This window comes from Zootoca vivipara, chromosome 17 (assembly GCF_963506605.1).
Source record: "Zootoca vivipara chromosome 17, rZooViv1.1, whole genome shotgun sequence".
Classification (NCBI taxonomy): Eukaryota; Metazoa; Chordata; class Lepidosauria; order Squamata; family Lacertidae; genus Zootoca; species Zootoca vivipara.
Genome location: NC_083292.1, coordinates 40,059,057 through 40,074,483, shown reverse-complemented (window position 1 = coordinate 40,074,483; position 15,427 = coordinate 40,059,057).

Here is a 15,427-nt window from a genome sequence, read left to right as displayed (position 1 = left end):
GCCGACTCGCCTCCTTTCACTTTGACTGGCTCCAAAAGCCCTGCCTCTGTTGGATACGGGAATGGATGACATTACAAAATGCAATTTTGTTGGATCTCGATGGCTTTGACAACAGAGGACATGGGAGACAGGGCTCTCCTGCAGCAATACTAGTGGGTCTTTGACACACACAAACCCTGCAACCCCAGCACACTGCTCCACAGCTGCCAAAATTGGAACGCCACAAAAAGGATTTATTTGGGGGTTTGTCCCGCTGTCCCAGCAACGGGCTGGGGAGTCTCCTGGGCTCATGGAGCCATGTCAGGCCATATCTCTCCCCTCCCTGCCCACTCCTGGACCCATCGCACAACGTACCTGCAGCCAAACCCTCCTGAAATCACAGCCCTTAAGTCCCATGACGAAACACTTTATGACTTGGAGAAGGCTGGGTGTGAAGTATTTTTTGAAAAGGAGGAGGCTGACGAGAGAGGAGGGTGGGGATGTTTTACAGTATGGAAACGGTCACAAAACACGGATCTATTTTGCAGAGGAAGAAAGGCATTCTTTCCCGATGGGTGTATGCTGCCTTCTCACGTAAGCTCATCCCTGTCCAACCAGCTTCCTTACCTTACGTAAGGATGGATCCCCTTGCCTCACCAGCAGTGTGATGTCCCAGCCTTTGGAGAAGAGCCTGGTCCAAAATTAACCACCCGGTCCCTTAAGATATCATTAGCCCAGAGGATCAGGGCTGTAATTAGAGCCCAGCTGGGTATACAAGGCTAAGTCAGGTGTGTGCCAAACACAGTTGCTCACATCCGTTCCTGCCAACAGCAAAATACACATTTTTGTTAACGTTGAAGTCACTTGGAGTCACCTTGGAAAAGTTGTGTTGTAACAGGGCAGGGGCCCTCGAAAGGTCCCTGACGAATGAGGTGCAAAGGATATTTCAGGGCCAATGACGCCAACCGAACTGTTGGAGGTGACAGCCACCCGTTTGCAAATTGACGTGTTTTGCTGTTAATAACGATTGTGATGTGAGAGTAACCTGTGACGAATCGCTGCAGCGTGGAGGACTCCTGTCCAGAGCTGCAGACAGCGGAGCCATATTTTGGGACACGCCATCCCATCCCATTCCTTTCCCCATCCCAACCCCATCTTAGAGCTATATAAGAATAAGCTATACTGTATAAGGATCGGCACTTGGAAAACTGGCCTCTCCCAAAGACAGGCAGTAGGTGGATACAGTGCCGCATTTACGTGTAAGCTAAACAAGCTATAGTACATTTCCAAAATATAAGATTAAAAACTAATAAAATAAAACCTACACACAGCAACAGTGTTTTGTGTTGTGTAGGCTCCTATGATGTAAGTCATGGGCCCCGCCTGGTTTGCTCCTTTCTATATATAGGGTGCCTACATTCTGCAGGGCAACATGGGCAAATGGCTTTAGAAAATGGGTATTTTTTGGTAATGTTTTGGAGCAATGAGTTCAATGATAATGTCCAACCATAAGCTACTTTCAACCTGCTGTAATAGTTACTTTATGCTCTGTATCTTTGATTCATTTTGTTTACAGTGGTACCTTGGTTCTCAAACAACTTGGAACCCAAACACTGCAAACCCAGAAGTGTTCCGGTTTGCGAACTTTTTTCGGAAGCCGAATGTACTCCGCTTTGAGTGTTACGCTTCCGATTCGAGTGCCACAGTTCCATTTTTAGTATTACGCTGAGGTCAGTCTGTTTTTGTTAAATTGCTGTTTTAGGGGTTGTTTTTTAAAAGTCTGAAACGGATTGATCCATTTTGCATTACTTTCTACGTGAAAGCGTGCCTTGGTTTTGGAACACTTTGGTTTTGGAAAGGACTTCAGAACGGATTAAGTTTGAGAACCAAGGTACCACTGTATACATCTGTATTGTATCCATCCTTACTCATTTTCCCCCTAAACTTAAAAGCACCAAATGTATTATTTTCTCATGGGGGAGTTTTTGCATCCCCTCGATCATTTTGGTTGCTCTCTTCTGAACCTCCTACAGCTCCATAATATCCTTCCTGGGTCTCGGCCAGCAAAACTCTATTCTGTAGGCAGCACAGAGGTAGATGGACCAATGTTCTGATTCCGTAAAAGGTCACTTCCTTTCTACATTAGTTCTTTCTTTAAGGGAAGGGTCATAGCTCAGTGGTGGAGCACCTGTTTTTCAGGTAGAAGATCCCAGGTTTTATTCCTGGCATCTCCAGGTACGCCTTTGAAGGTCCCATCAGAAATGCTGGCCAGCCACTCCTGGTTAGTGTAGACCAGGCTTCCTCAACCTTGGCCCTCCAGATGTTTTGAGACCACTATTCCCATCATCCCTGGCCACTGGTCCTGCTAGCTAGGGATCATGGGAGTTGTAAGCCAAAAACATCTGGAGGGCCGAGGTTAAGGAAGCCTGGTATAGGCCATATGTAGCCAAAGGAACCCATGACCTGACGTGGTAAAATATATCCCATTTAACTTGGAAAGGAGTTCACAACTGGGGTGAATTAACCGTTGGACACGGGCTAAGAGAAATTTATTCCCATCACTGATCCTGAGCCATGTTCTGACTTCTGTTGGGAATAGCAACCACCTGTCAAGGTTTGTCAGAGATCACTGGGTCTATCTGGTCATCTAAGGCTCGGCCATTCAGCCATGGAGACCTGCTCCATCAAAAGTGGTGAGCCGGGGTGATGGACATTTGTTGTTGTTGTTTCTTTTATTTATATTTTATACATCTTTTACATTTTATTATTATTATTATTTTGACAAAGTAATAATCATAAACACATAAGAATAAAAATGTGCACCCCACCAGCAAAACCATTCCATTGTAACTATCCAACCTCCCAAAATTTCAACACTTCTTGTGATGGTTTGACCCCTTTCCGTTTTAACAGTACAAATTCTACAAAATATCTCCTCAAAATCATTTCTCCTGCATATCCCCTTAATGGCCCATGCTAATTTATCATTAAGGTGCTACACCCAATATGCCAGCAAGTTTGGAAAACTCAGCAATGGCCAGAGGATTGGAGAAGATCAGTCTACATCCCAATTCCAAAGAAGGGCAGTGCCAAAGAATGCTCCAACTACCGCACAATTGTGCTCATTTCACACGCTAGCAAGGTTAGGCTTAAAATTCTACAAGGCAGGCTTAGGCAGTATGTGGACCGAGAACTCCCAGAAGTGCAAGCTGGATTTCGAAGGGGCAGAGGAACCAGAGACCAAATAGCAAACATGTGCTGGATTATGGAGAAAGCTAGAGAGTTCCAGAAAAACGTCTACTTCTGCTTCATTGACTATGCAAAAGCCTTTGACTGTGTCGACCACAGCAAACTATGGCAAGTTCTTAAAGAAATGGGAGTGCCTGATCACCTCATCTGTCTCCTGAGAAATCTCTATGTGGGACAAGAAGCTACAGTTAGAACTGGATATGGAACAACTGATTGGTTCAAAACTGGGAAAGGAGTACGACAAGGTTGTATATTGTCTCCCTGCTTATTTAACTTATATGCAGAATTCATCATGCGAAAGGCTGGACTAGATGAATCCCAAGCCGGAATTAAGATTGCCGGAAGAAATATCAACAACCTCAGATATGCAGATGACACAACCTTGATGGCAGAAAGCGAGGAGGAATTAAAGAACCTTTTAATGAGGGTGAAAGAGGAGAGCGCAAAATATGGTCTGAAGCTCAACATCAAAAAAACCAAGATCATGGCCACTGGTCCCATCACCTCCTGGCAAATAGAAGGGGAGGAAATGGAGGCAGTGAGAGATTTTACTTTCTTGGGCTCCTTGATCACTGCAGAGGTGACAGCAGTCACGAAATTAAAAGACGCCTGCTTCTTGGGAGAAAAGCAATGACAAACCTAGACAGCATCTTAAAAAGCAGAGACATCACCTTGCCTACAAAGGTCCGTATAGTTAAAGCTATGGTTTTCCCAGTAGTGATGTATGGAAGTGAGAGCTGGACCATAAAGAAGGCTGATCGCCGAAGAATTGATGTTTTTGAATTATGGTGCTGGAGGAGACTCTTGAGAGTCCCATGGACTGCAAGAAGACCAAATCTATCCATTCTTAAGGAAATCAGCCCTGAGTGCTCACTGGAAGGACAGATCGTGAAGCTGAGGCTCCAATACTTTGGCCACCTCATGAGAAGAGAAGAATCCTTGGAAAAGACCCTGATGTTGGGAAAGATGGAGGGCACTAGGAGAAGGGGACGGCAGCGGACGAGATGGTTGGACAGTGTTCTCGAAGCTACAAACATGAGTTTGACCAAACTGTGGGAGGCAGTGCAAGACAGGAGTGCCTGGCGTGCTATGGTCCATGGGGTCATGAAGAGTCGGACACGACTAAATGACTAAACAACAACAACAACAATTTATCATTATCAGCTATATCCCACACCTCTTTATACCATTCTTCCACTTTATATTCTGCTTACCCCTTCCACTTCCTAGCTATAATAATTCGTGCAGCTGTCAATAAATTTTTTGAGCAAGTCCTCCAAGGCCTGCGAACCTTCCACCCCATTGTAAGTTGATAATAATCCTACCTCTGGACTTTTGGTCAGCTTTAACCCAGTGATTTCTGTTATCACCATAAACACCCTTTGCCCCACAATTTTTTAATACATATTTACACCCCCACCACATGTGAACATAATTCCCTGTTTCCTGGAATCCCCTCCAACATAACACCCAATATTCCTTGTTTATTTGATTTAATCTGACTGGTGTTAAAGACCATCTCCAAATTAATTTATAATCACTTTCTTTTATTCTTATGGACAACATTTTCTACGTACAATTCTCCCATATTCCCCAACCCCAAACTTTGACTATCTATCTGCCCTGTCGTTTCCTTTTCCCCTCACTTCTGTTAATTTGTCTTCTTGATCTTCCATTTCTACTAACATTCTATACATTTCTCTGGTTTCCCCTTTTTCACAGACACCAAACATGCTTTAGCAGGCTTCCTCACAAGGAAGGACAACAGCTCAGCCTGAAAATCAAGGTCATAGTGAGCTAGTTGGATCCATAGCCTGACCTGTGTTCCTCTCCAAATCGGGCCTTTATACAGAGCAATGAGGATTGGAATCCTGCTATTATTTTTCAGGGAACGGGGAAAGCTCAGTAGGAGAACACCTGCTTTGCATGCAGAAGGTTTCACATCCAGTCCCTCCCCCTCCCAGCATCTAGGTCTGGGAAATATCAACGCCTGAAATTGCTGCTGCCGGTCAGTGAGAACAGAACTGAGCTAGATGGACTAAGGAGCTTGATGAAGCACGCAACAGCGTTCTGTGTTACTATGGGCTGGGCTGGACCACAGCTAAGGGGTCGTGCATCTGCTTCGCATGCAGAAGGTGCCAGTTTATTTTTCATTTTTTATTTTTCATGCTTATTTCTATGCTTATTACATGCAAGAAAAACAATACCAAAAAATGGGATGCAACTTAAGAGGGAAGGGAAAAGGGGGGGAAATAAAATTTACACAATCTGATAATAAGATAAAAATTATGACAAAAATTTGTGATTACAATTTGATGTTTCAATAAAAATAAAAATCTCATTATTTTTTACACCCGACCTCCCATTTATTCCTTAATTCTTTTTCATAGTTTTACTGCCATATCAAAATATTATTTTTCTATTAATATTTTCACACTTTATAAATGTTTTTATTATATAAGCAATTAATAAAAACTGCTGGGATCACTCAAAAGCTGCTACAGATTTTAACATAGTATAATTTTGTTTAAGATATGTTCTGAAGGCCTCCCGTTTTGATACAGATTCAATTCTCAGTTTGTTTTTTATTTATTCAGTCAATTTTTGTATCCACTCTTGTCTAGAAGGAATTGTGTCGCTCTTCCACCTCGTAGCTATAAGAACTCTCGCTGCCACTGCTGCATACAGAAATTTAAAGATCTTTTCTTGTATGCAGAAGGTGCCAGTTTCAATCGCCAGCATCTCCAGGTGGACTGGGAAAGATCACTGTCTGAAACCCCCGAGAGACACTGCCGGTCAGTGCAGACAATACTGACCCAGATGGATCTAGACCTGATGAAAGACAGGGCTGATTCCTACTTTCCTAGGAACTCTGAGCGCAGCAAAGAGACGTCCCTCGGCAAACAGGTCGTGCAAATCAGCCATTTATTTATTATTATTATTTTAAACGTATTTTAATTAAAGATTTCTTGGTTTACAAAAGTATGTGGAATGTCTCTTTTTTTAAGTTACATTTTCTACAGATCAGTTTCATTTGCTGAGACATTAGGAAGAAAGGGAGGAAAGAGGTGGAGGGGGGCATGGTGATGGGGGTGGGGTCGGGTGGCAGTGTTTCTATTTTACTTAACGTACCGGTATGTGTGGGGTTGTGGTGAACTTTGTTTTTGTCTGTGAGTGGGGTGTTTTTGAATCAGGTTAGCCATATTGATTTGTATGCTGTTGGTGGATTCTTGTCGTTGTCTTGTACAGTGGTGCCGCGACTTACGAATTTAATCCGTTCCGAAGGCACCTTCGTAAGTCGAAAAATTCGTAAGTCGAAAAATTCCATTGGAAATGCAATTTCCCATAGGAATGCATTGAAAACGAAAAAATGCGTAAGTCAAAGCAACCCTATCTAAAAATTCGTAAGTCGAAAAATCCCTATTTAAAACCGCTGCGTTTTCACCCCCGGATGTTGAGAGATTCGTAAGCACGCGGCCATTACCCCCATTCGTAAGTCGGAAAATCCGGTTGTCGAGTCGTTCGTAAGTTGAGGTACCACTGTATGTACAAAACTACTCAAAAATCCCACAAATGCCCTAAACATAATCAAAAAGCAATGGGAGGGCGACATAGGCTAGGACCGGGTTGGTCAACTCCCTAGAGAGACTGCGATCTATTCACAGAGTTAAAAGCTGGCAGTGATCTACCCCCTTTTGGGGGGTTCAGGCCAAAGTTGTTGAGTTTTTTCAGGGAGGAAGCTTTTTTTAGGGGAGCCACAGTTGTTCAGCTTCTTGGGGGGGAGCCAATGATCTACCAGTGATCTACTAGTGGATCACGATCTACCTGTTGGACATGCCTGGGCTATGAGATTAACCCCACTCGTGGACCATAATGTGGTCTAAACCTCCCTTTAAATCCATATCAACAAAATGGAAAGAACTCACTCTGAAACTCACTTACAGGTGGTACCTAACACCAAGGAAACTAAAAAAATTCCTTCAGTAGCACCTTAAAGACCAACTAAGTTTATATTTTGGTATGAGCTTTCTTGTGCATGCACACTTCTTCAGATACGAAGGTATCTGAAGAAGTGTGCATGCACACGAAAGCTCATACCAAAATATAAACTTAGTTGGTCTTTAAGGTGCTACTGAAGGAATTTTTTTATTTTGCTTCGACTCAGACCAACACGGCTACCTACCTGTAACTAGAACCAAGGAAACTAGCACTAATATGCCCAGGAACCTCACCAAAATGCTGGGGAGGATACACCTCCACAGGCGAATCAGCCATTTAGAGCGCTGAGGCTGGGGGCCGAGTCAAGGCAAGTGTAGTCGGAATGGAATCTGCTTGTTCAGAGCAGAGTCAACAGGAAACATTGTGGCTCAGAAGCGGCACTTGTGCAGAATCCGGTGACTCAGAGGTAGAGCCTGTGCCTTGCATGCAGAAGGCCCCAGCTTCAGCCCCCCCCCCCCCACCAGCATCTCTAGGTAGGATTGGCAGAGATCACGGCTTGAAACAGCTGCTGCCAGTCAGTGCACGGAATGCTGAGCTAGATGGACCCAGGGTCTAGCCAAGGCTGCAGCCGTTTCCCCTGTCCTGACTCTGCATAAGGAGCTTTCCTATATTCCTAACCACAGGGCTGTGTAGGGCGGCTCCACAGATGGCGTCTTTGCCCCGCCACAGAAGAGGTTTTTCCGGAGTTTCCCCCACCCCCACCCCAGAAGCCGCCACTATCAGATGTCTATTGTCCCTGCATCGCTCGCCTAACATGAAATTACAGCCCCAGGAGAGGTATCATTAGTCTAGGGGTGTGGGGTGTAATTTGTGCATAGGATCATTTATCTCCAAGGCAAGATTTGATTCAAAACAAAAGAAGGGATTTTAGTAACAGGGCTTCGTTCTCAACCAATCCAGGGCACTTCGAGGGCTCCAGTTTGAGTATTGCAACACCCGAGGCAAGCCAGCATTTGTTCCATTGCATGCCATGAGGCGACGTCAAGACTGATGCCCCATACATTTGAAGTTCTCCAGTACCACTGTAAGCCATCAAAGCTTCCCCCCAAAGAATTCTGGGGGCTGCAGTTTGTGACGGATGCTGAGAGTTGTTCGGAGACTCCCCATTCGCCTCACAAGAGCGAAGATTCCCATGGTGGTTTATCTATCAGTCCCTCTTTCCAAGGAACTCTGGGAATTGTAGCTCTGAGAGAGGAATGAGGGGTTTCCTAACAAATCTCGGTGCTCTTAGCAAACTACATACCCTCCGACGTGAAATAGAGATGTCCCGTTCCATAACGATAATTTTACTATTTGTACCCCGCACGTCTTATTGGGTTGCCCAAGCCACTCTGGGCAGCTTCCAGAATATATAAAAACGTAATAAAACATCAAACTTTTCAAAAGTCCCTATAGAGGATTGCCTTCAGACGGCTTGGGGGGTCAGCGAACTCCATACCCTCCAACATTTCTCCAATGAAAATTGGGGTGTCCTAAGGAAACGTGGGATATTCCAGGATAAAATTAAAAACTGGGACGGCTTCTCTAAATCAGGGACATCGCTGGAAAATAGGGACACTTGGAAGGTCTGGAACTACAGCTCCCAGGATTCTTTGGGAGAAAACAGAACTGTTTAAAGTGGCTTTGTGGTGCTTTAATTGTATGGTGCTAATGTGTCCTATATGGTGGATGGAGAACTTTCAGTGCAAAAGTGCAATTTTCACAGAGCTACAGTTTTCGGCATGATTTAGCAATCTCTCCCTGTTCACAAGCAGCACCAGATTTTGGGCGGTGCAAGCAGTTCATATGCTGCTGGACTACAACTCCCATCTCCCTGGCTGTGGATGATGGGAGTTGGAGTCAAACAGTGTCCATACGGCCACAGGTCCCCCATCCCTGTTCTAAGGAACAGGTTCTTTGCAAAATGTTTGAAATCTGTGTTTCAATCTTGGTGTTGTTTTTATTTTTTTATCTCAGTGCTGGATCTTTCCCATTGATGTTTGGTATTGGACAGTACTTGCTACTTGACATGCAATGGTTTTATTCTGTCACCAAGAACTAACATGCAGTGGTGCCAAGCATCTGACACCTACCCCTCCTGGGATTTCGCATATGACAGCTGGTGAATTGATTCAGAACAGCAGATAAATCTACAGCAGCTGAGTTTGAAACACTGAAGTGAAATGGTGGAGGTTTTTAAGCAGAGTTTGATGGCCATCTGTCATGGATACTTTAGTTGAGATTCCTGCTAGATGACCCTCGGGGTCCCTGCCAACTCTACAATTCCATACATTTATGGAATTGGCATTCAACACACATCTGAATTTTCAAATTAAAACATCTGAATAATTAAACCAGAAATCTGGACAGATGCGAATCAATGGCCTGATGAAACAGGATTGTTTTTGCCTGGTGTCTGAAGATCTGTAATTATGGCACCAGGGGAGACTCCCAGGCAGAACATCCCATGAATGGGGAGCCCCCACCAAAAAGGCCCTGTTCTTGTGTTGCTGCCCCCCAGACCTCACATGGAGGGGGCACACAGAAGAGACCCTCTGATGGAAGGACTTACTATTACTTACTATGGAAGAATGGTTATAGAAATTTATGGATCTGGCTGTGATGGTTGACAAGAGAAAAAATATGTTGGCATTTATTAATGACTGCAAACTCCTTTCAGTGGTAGAGCATCTGCTTTGCATGCAGAAGGTCCCAGGTTCTTTTTTAAAATCATTTTTATTGATTTTCCAATAAGAACAGCCAATTAACATCCATCAAATCATAATCATAATCCAATTAAAAACAATAAACTAAAATTAAAAAACAACCAAATTACAATCCAAATTATTAATTTTTTCGGGCTCTCCATAGTCTGGACCTCTGAAGTATATCTCCAATATCTTTCGTTCCCGCCTTCTTCTTGTTGTTCTCCTATTGTCTACATACCGATTTTAGCGCTTTAAAGTTCTCCATCCCTGGCTATGCGATTCTCAGTCATGTCAGAAATCATATATCCTTTCATCCATCGAGTGCAGCTTCATTTGTGTATTTTTTTTTCCAACTGTCTATTTGCCAGCACAGCTTTTCCTGACTTCATTCCAATCTTCCAATCCGGGCTGCTGTCCAAGCCTGACGTTTGAAATTTAATGATGCAGTAACTTCCACGTTGTTAAGTTGTTACTGATTTCCCGTCGTTAAATTGTTGAGCATACTGTTTGCAAAAATTGCAATGTAAATGAACTGTAGTCCACAGATATAAGTCATTTGGCGATCGATCAGCTTTCCCGGAGACCACACAATCCCTTACTCTGGACCCTAGAAGGGGGGTTGCTAGACATATATTTAGCCTTCTCTCTCTCTCATAATGAAGAAATTCTGCAAACAGATGCACTGTATGTTATCCCAAATTGTTGTCGCAAGTCATTATAAAGTCAACTAGCAAGTATTTCCCACTTCCCTCGAAAAAGAAAGGAATTCTCATTTTTCCATGCTGCGTCATATTAACAAGCGCCATCTTGTTTCTTATTTTATCTTTATCAAGTCTAGGTAAAGCTGCGCAATTGAATACTTGATTATAAATAGAAGTCCATCTGTACTTTTTTTAAAAAAAAGGTTTCTTAATGAGGCTTGGCATAGAAAAACAATTGTAAGTACTGAGAAGAAGAAAAAGAATGTACCAATCACCTCCGTAATCCTAACACCATGATGAGAATCTCTTTGAAGTCCAAGCTTAAACACCAGGGACTGCAGGTTTTTTCTCTCTTTGGTCCAGACTATGTCTGTTTATTGTCCAAATCTAATTATTTTATCAAACAGATATTTCCGGCTATGAGAGTGACTTTGGAGAATGCCAGCCATGTTGTGCTCTGGGACCCAGAGTCCTGCCGCTTTCACCTTAATGCAAGCTGACAATGTCAGACGGTCTGCAGGTCTACAAGACAGTCCTCCCCCACCCTGGGGAGTCTGCCAGGGCTAATTACCCCCATATCAACCCTGAATTACTGGCACGGCTGAGGTCCGATCGTGTGGGAGTCAGTCATTGCTCACCGCCGGAAACAGGAAGCCCCAGAAGGTCCCAGGTTCAATCTTTGGTGGCATCTCAAGGTAGGACTGAGAGCGAGTTGTGGCTGAAACTCTGGAGAACCCACTGATAGGCGGTGTTGAAAATGCTGAGCAAGACTTCACGTAGAATCATAGAATTGTAGAGTTGGTAGGGACCCTGAGCATCATTGTGTTCCCCCCACTGCAATGCAGGAATATGCAGTTGTCCCATACGGGGTCAAACCCGTGACCTTGATCTTATCAGCACCATATTCTAACCAACTGAGCTATCCATGTAAGGCGTTAAGTGGTGTTCCTGCGTTAAGTGGTGGTGATCCCCCCCCCCATTTGCATTGTGTTTCTGTTGCACCGAAATGAATGTGCTGGAATAACATGATGACAATGGAACATACAGTACATGATTTCTGTAACTCATCACACAAAAGTTACGAAATTTCATTTTTGTGGAGGACGAACTGCAGCAGAGCAGAAACAGTGTTGTGTGCGATGCATACATGACAGAGGGGGAAACGATGCCTTTTTACCCTGAACTGATCAGATGGTGGTTGAAGTTTAACATGGTTTTGTCTTGTAACATCTGGGCTCTTAGAGAGAAGATTTGCTACTGTTCCTTCAACACGGCCCCAAATAGCAACTGTTGATCTGCGACAGCCATGACAAGCGTATGAAAGACCCACCTTGATTGGTTTGTTATGGAGCTCAATTTGGCATGGTAACCCCTCCCCGTGATGGAAACAAAATGCATATCGGAGTAGACAAAGTCGATCAGCAAGACTCGGGAAAAACACATCCAAACCCAGCTACAGGAAACCTGGGGAGGGTAGAGAAATTACCAGGCAAGATTCTGCCCCCAATTGTTAGGGAGGGGAGAATGCAGAGCCTCAGAACCTCAGAAGAACCTTCTGGGTCAGACCCAAAGACCCATCTAGTCCATCACCCTGTTTCCACAGTGGCCAACCAGAGTCCTTCAGGAAACCCCCAGGTAGGGGATGAAGGCAAGAGCCCTCCCTCAGTGTACCTAATAACATATATGGGTACATAAGACCAAAGGTCCCTCAAGTCCAGCATCCTGTTCACATGGAAGCCAACTGGAAACCTGAAAGCATGAATTCTAGAACTTCCTTATCATGAAACAGCAGCGTTGGCACTGTCTGGTTTTCATGGCTTTCAGTGCCGATTGGACCAAATTGATGGAAGTGGTTGGAACTATCAGTGGTTCTAACAATGACTACGACTCCGTGTTCAGAGGAACTATACCTTCATGTTATGCTGGAGAACCTCAAGAGGTATCTAGATGGTTGCAATTAGAGATGGGATGGCAGCCCAGATGGACATTTGGTCTGATTTGGAAGGTCACTTCCTAGCTTAGATGGTTTCTCTGAAAGATAAGTATATCAATGGCTACAAATCATGATGTTCTCCTTCTACTGACAGAGGTAGTATATCTCTGGTTGCTGGTTACTCAGATTGTGCTTGTGGTCGTACCACAGTTAGTTAGTTGTCCAGGATGCTGGACTTTGGCCTGATCCAGCAGACATAATATTTTTATGGTCCACCCCATCCTTGTTCATCCAAACCTACGCTGTGAAGGTGATTGGGGGCATGTCTAGTCCAATAGCTCACTGAGGAAGATGGGTCTCCAATTCTCCCTGGTTGTTGCCACAGAGCAAATGATGCTAATTTAGGATATATATATGAATGAATATGACAGATTGGTTTTAGAAGAGCCAGAAAATATAGAAATATAGCTAAACAACCCGTTTGGAGGCGACAAAGGTGTAACTGGCTGGGCTGGGCTGGAGATGAATCAGACCGTCATCCCAGGAGGGTGTCGCCTCCCTTCTGCCGGCACAATTAAGAACCGTATAAAAAGGGACTGGCTCCACAGGGCAATGAAAGCTACTTCCCCAAAGCTTCTGAACCATTTGATTTTACAGAGCCAGGTGAGTAGCCTTGCCGTAGCCTGAAGGGTGGAGGGGGAAATCAGTGGACAGCAGGGGCGTTGGAAAGAACCTCCGCTGCGTGGAATATAGGAAGGGGCCTTCTACTGAGTCGCGCTGTTGGTCCATCTAGCTCAATGTTGTCTACACCAGGGTCTCCAAACTAAGGCCCGGGGGCCGGATGCGGCCCAATCACCTTCTAAATCCAGCCCGCAGATGGTCCGGGAATCAGCATGTTTTTACATGAGTAGAATGTGTCCTTTTATTTAAAATGCATCTCTGGGTTAATTGTGGGGCCTGTCTAGTATTTTTACATGAGTAGAATGCGTGCTTTTATTTAGAATGCATCTCTGGGTTATTTGTGGGGCAGCCCTGTTTAGGGAAGCTTTTAATGTTTGATTTCTGTATTTTAATGTTTTGTTGGAAGCCGCCCAGAGTGGCTGGGGGAACCCGGCCAGATGGGCGGGGTATAAATAAATAAATAAATAAATTATTATTATTATTGGAATTCGTTCATATTTTTTTCCAAAATATAGTCCGCCCCCCCACAAGGTCTGAGGGACTGTGGACCGGCCCCCTGCTGGAAAAGTTTGCTGACCCCTGGTCTACACTGACTGCTAGTGGCTCTGGAGGGGGGGGGAGTTCAGGCAGCAATGACATTCCCAACCCTGGCTAGTGTTATTAAACATATGTTTATCCCGCTTAGTAACAGAACAGCCTCTCAGCTTGATTCATCCGCCGTTGTTGGGTGACAAACTGGGCAGGATGCAAAAGGTTATGGAAGCAGCGCAGCCCATTCACTCCTATTGCATGCATGGATTAGCCTAAGTTCATCTCACTTGAAATGAAGCGGTTCCTAAACAAAAGCCATTGGGAAATGCTTAAATCTTTTTGCTAGGAACCATAGGAGGGGGGAGGGCTCTTGTGCTTGGATCCTGCTTGCAGGTTTCCTGTTCAAGAACCAATGCTCTTTTTTATTTCCTTATGTTTAGATGTTTTTGTTGGTAATGATTCTGATAGTGAGACATCCATGGTTGCTGTGTATGTGTGGGGTTTTGTGGGGGAAGGGGTTGCCCAGAGCCTTTGTTTTTATGTCCCGTGCCTATTCATGCCGATTTAATGCCACTAATGAACTGTTTTGAAGCAAGGGAACTAATACAATTCAGATTGCCTGCACTTGGTGGGGCACAGCAGCACTCCCTCGGAAGGAGTGCCTATGTCTCTTGGGAGTACAGTGGTACCTTGTTTTGAGTCCGGGATCCGTTCCGGAGCCCCAGACGCTCTATGAAAGGGACGCTCGACAAACCGCCGCTCCGTGGTTTTGTGCATGCGCGAGCTGCAAACCCAGAAGTAACCCATTCCCCTACTTCTGGGTTTGCTGTGGACATTCGACGAAATGGACGCCCAGCAGGGCAGACGTTTGCGGAGGTATTGCTGTACTCCTGTACAGTGGCGTCACAATGTGGGGGTGGTGGGGCAGTGCGCTCCCGGTGCCACATCTCCAGGGGTGACAAGGCAGCACCCCATCACAGCGGCACGAGCAGCCATTTGGTGGCGGTGCTCCAGTGCCATATGGACGGTGCCAGGATGATGCAGCTGCAAGGCAAGGCAAGGTAGAGACCTCTTAGTCAGTGTGAGAGCCAGTGTGGTGTAGTGGCTAGGAGTGGTAGACTCGTAATCTGGGGAACCGGGTTCTCTGCTCCTCCACATACAGCTGCTGGGTGACCTTGGGTTAGTCACACTTCTTTGAAGTCTCTCAGCCCCACTCACCTCACAGAGTGTTTGTTGTGGGGGAGGAAGGGAAAGGAGAATGTTAGCCGCTTTGAGACTCCTTCGGGTAGTGATAAAGCAGGATATCAAATCCAAACTACTACTACTACCGTACTCCTCTTCTTCTTCTTCTTCTTCTTCTTCTTCTTCTTCTTCTTCTTCTTCTTCTTCTTCTTCTTCGCTTCAACACAAAGCCACAACAATGATGTAGAACAAAGTGAAAGAGGCAGGAGGGTGCCAAATTTTAGCATCACACAGGGTGTCACTGGATTTTGAGAGCCCAAAGTCTGCCAGTGCTATGTGACACATTTTGGTCAGGTAAAAACACTCCAGGGGGATGTGAAATAGAGTTCATGATGGGAGTAGCCTGCGACAGGAGGTTACAGATATTTCTGGGAGCCAGATAAGCGTACTTGGAGGACCACAACTGCCTAACCACACACAACCCC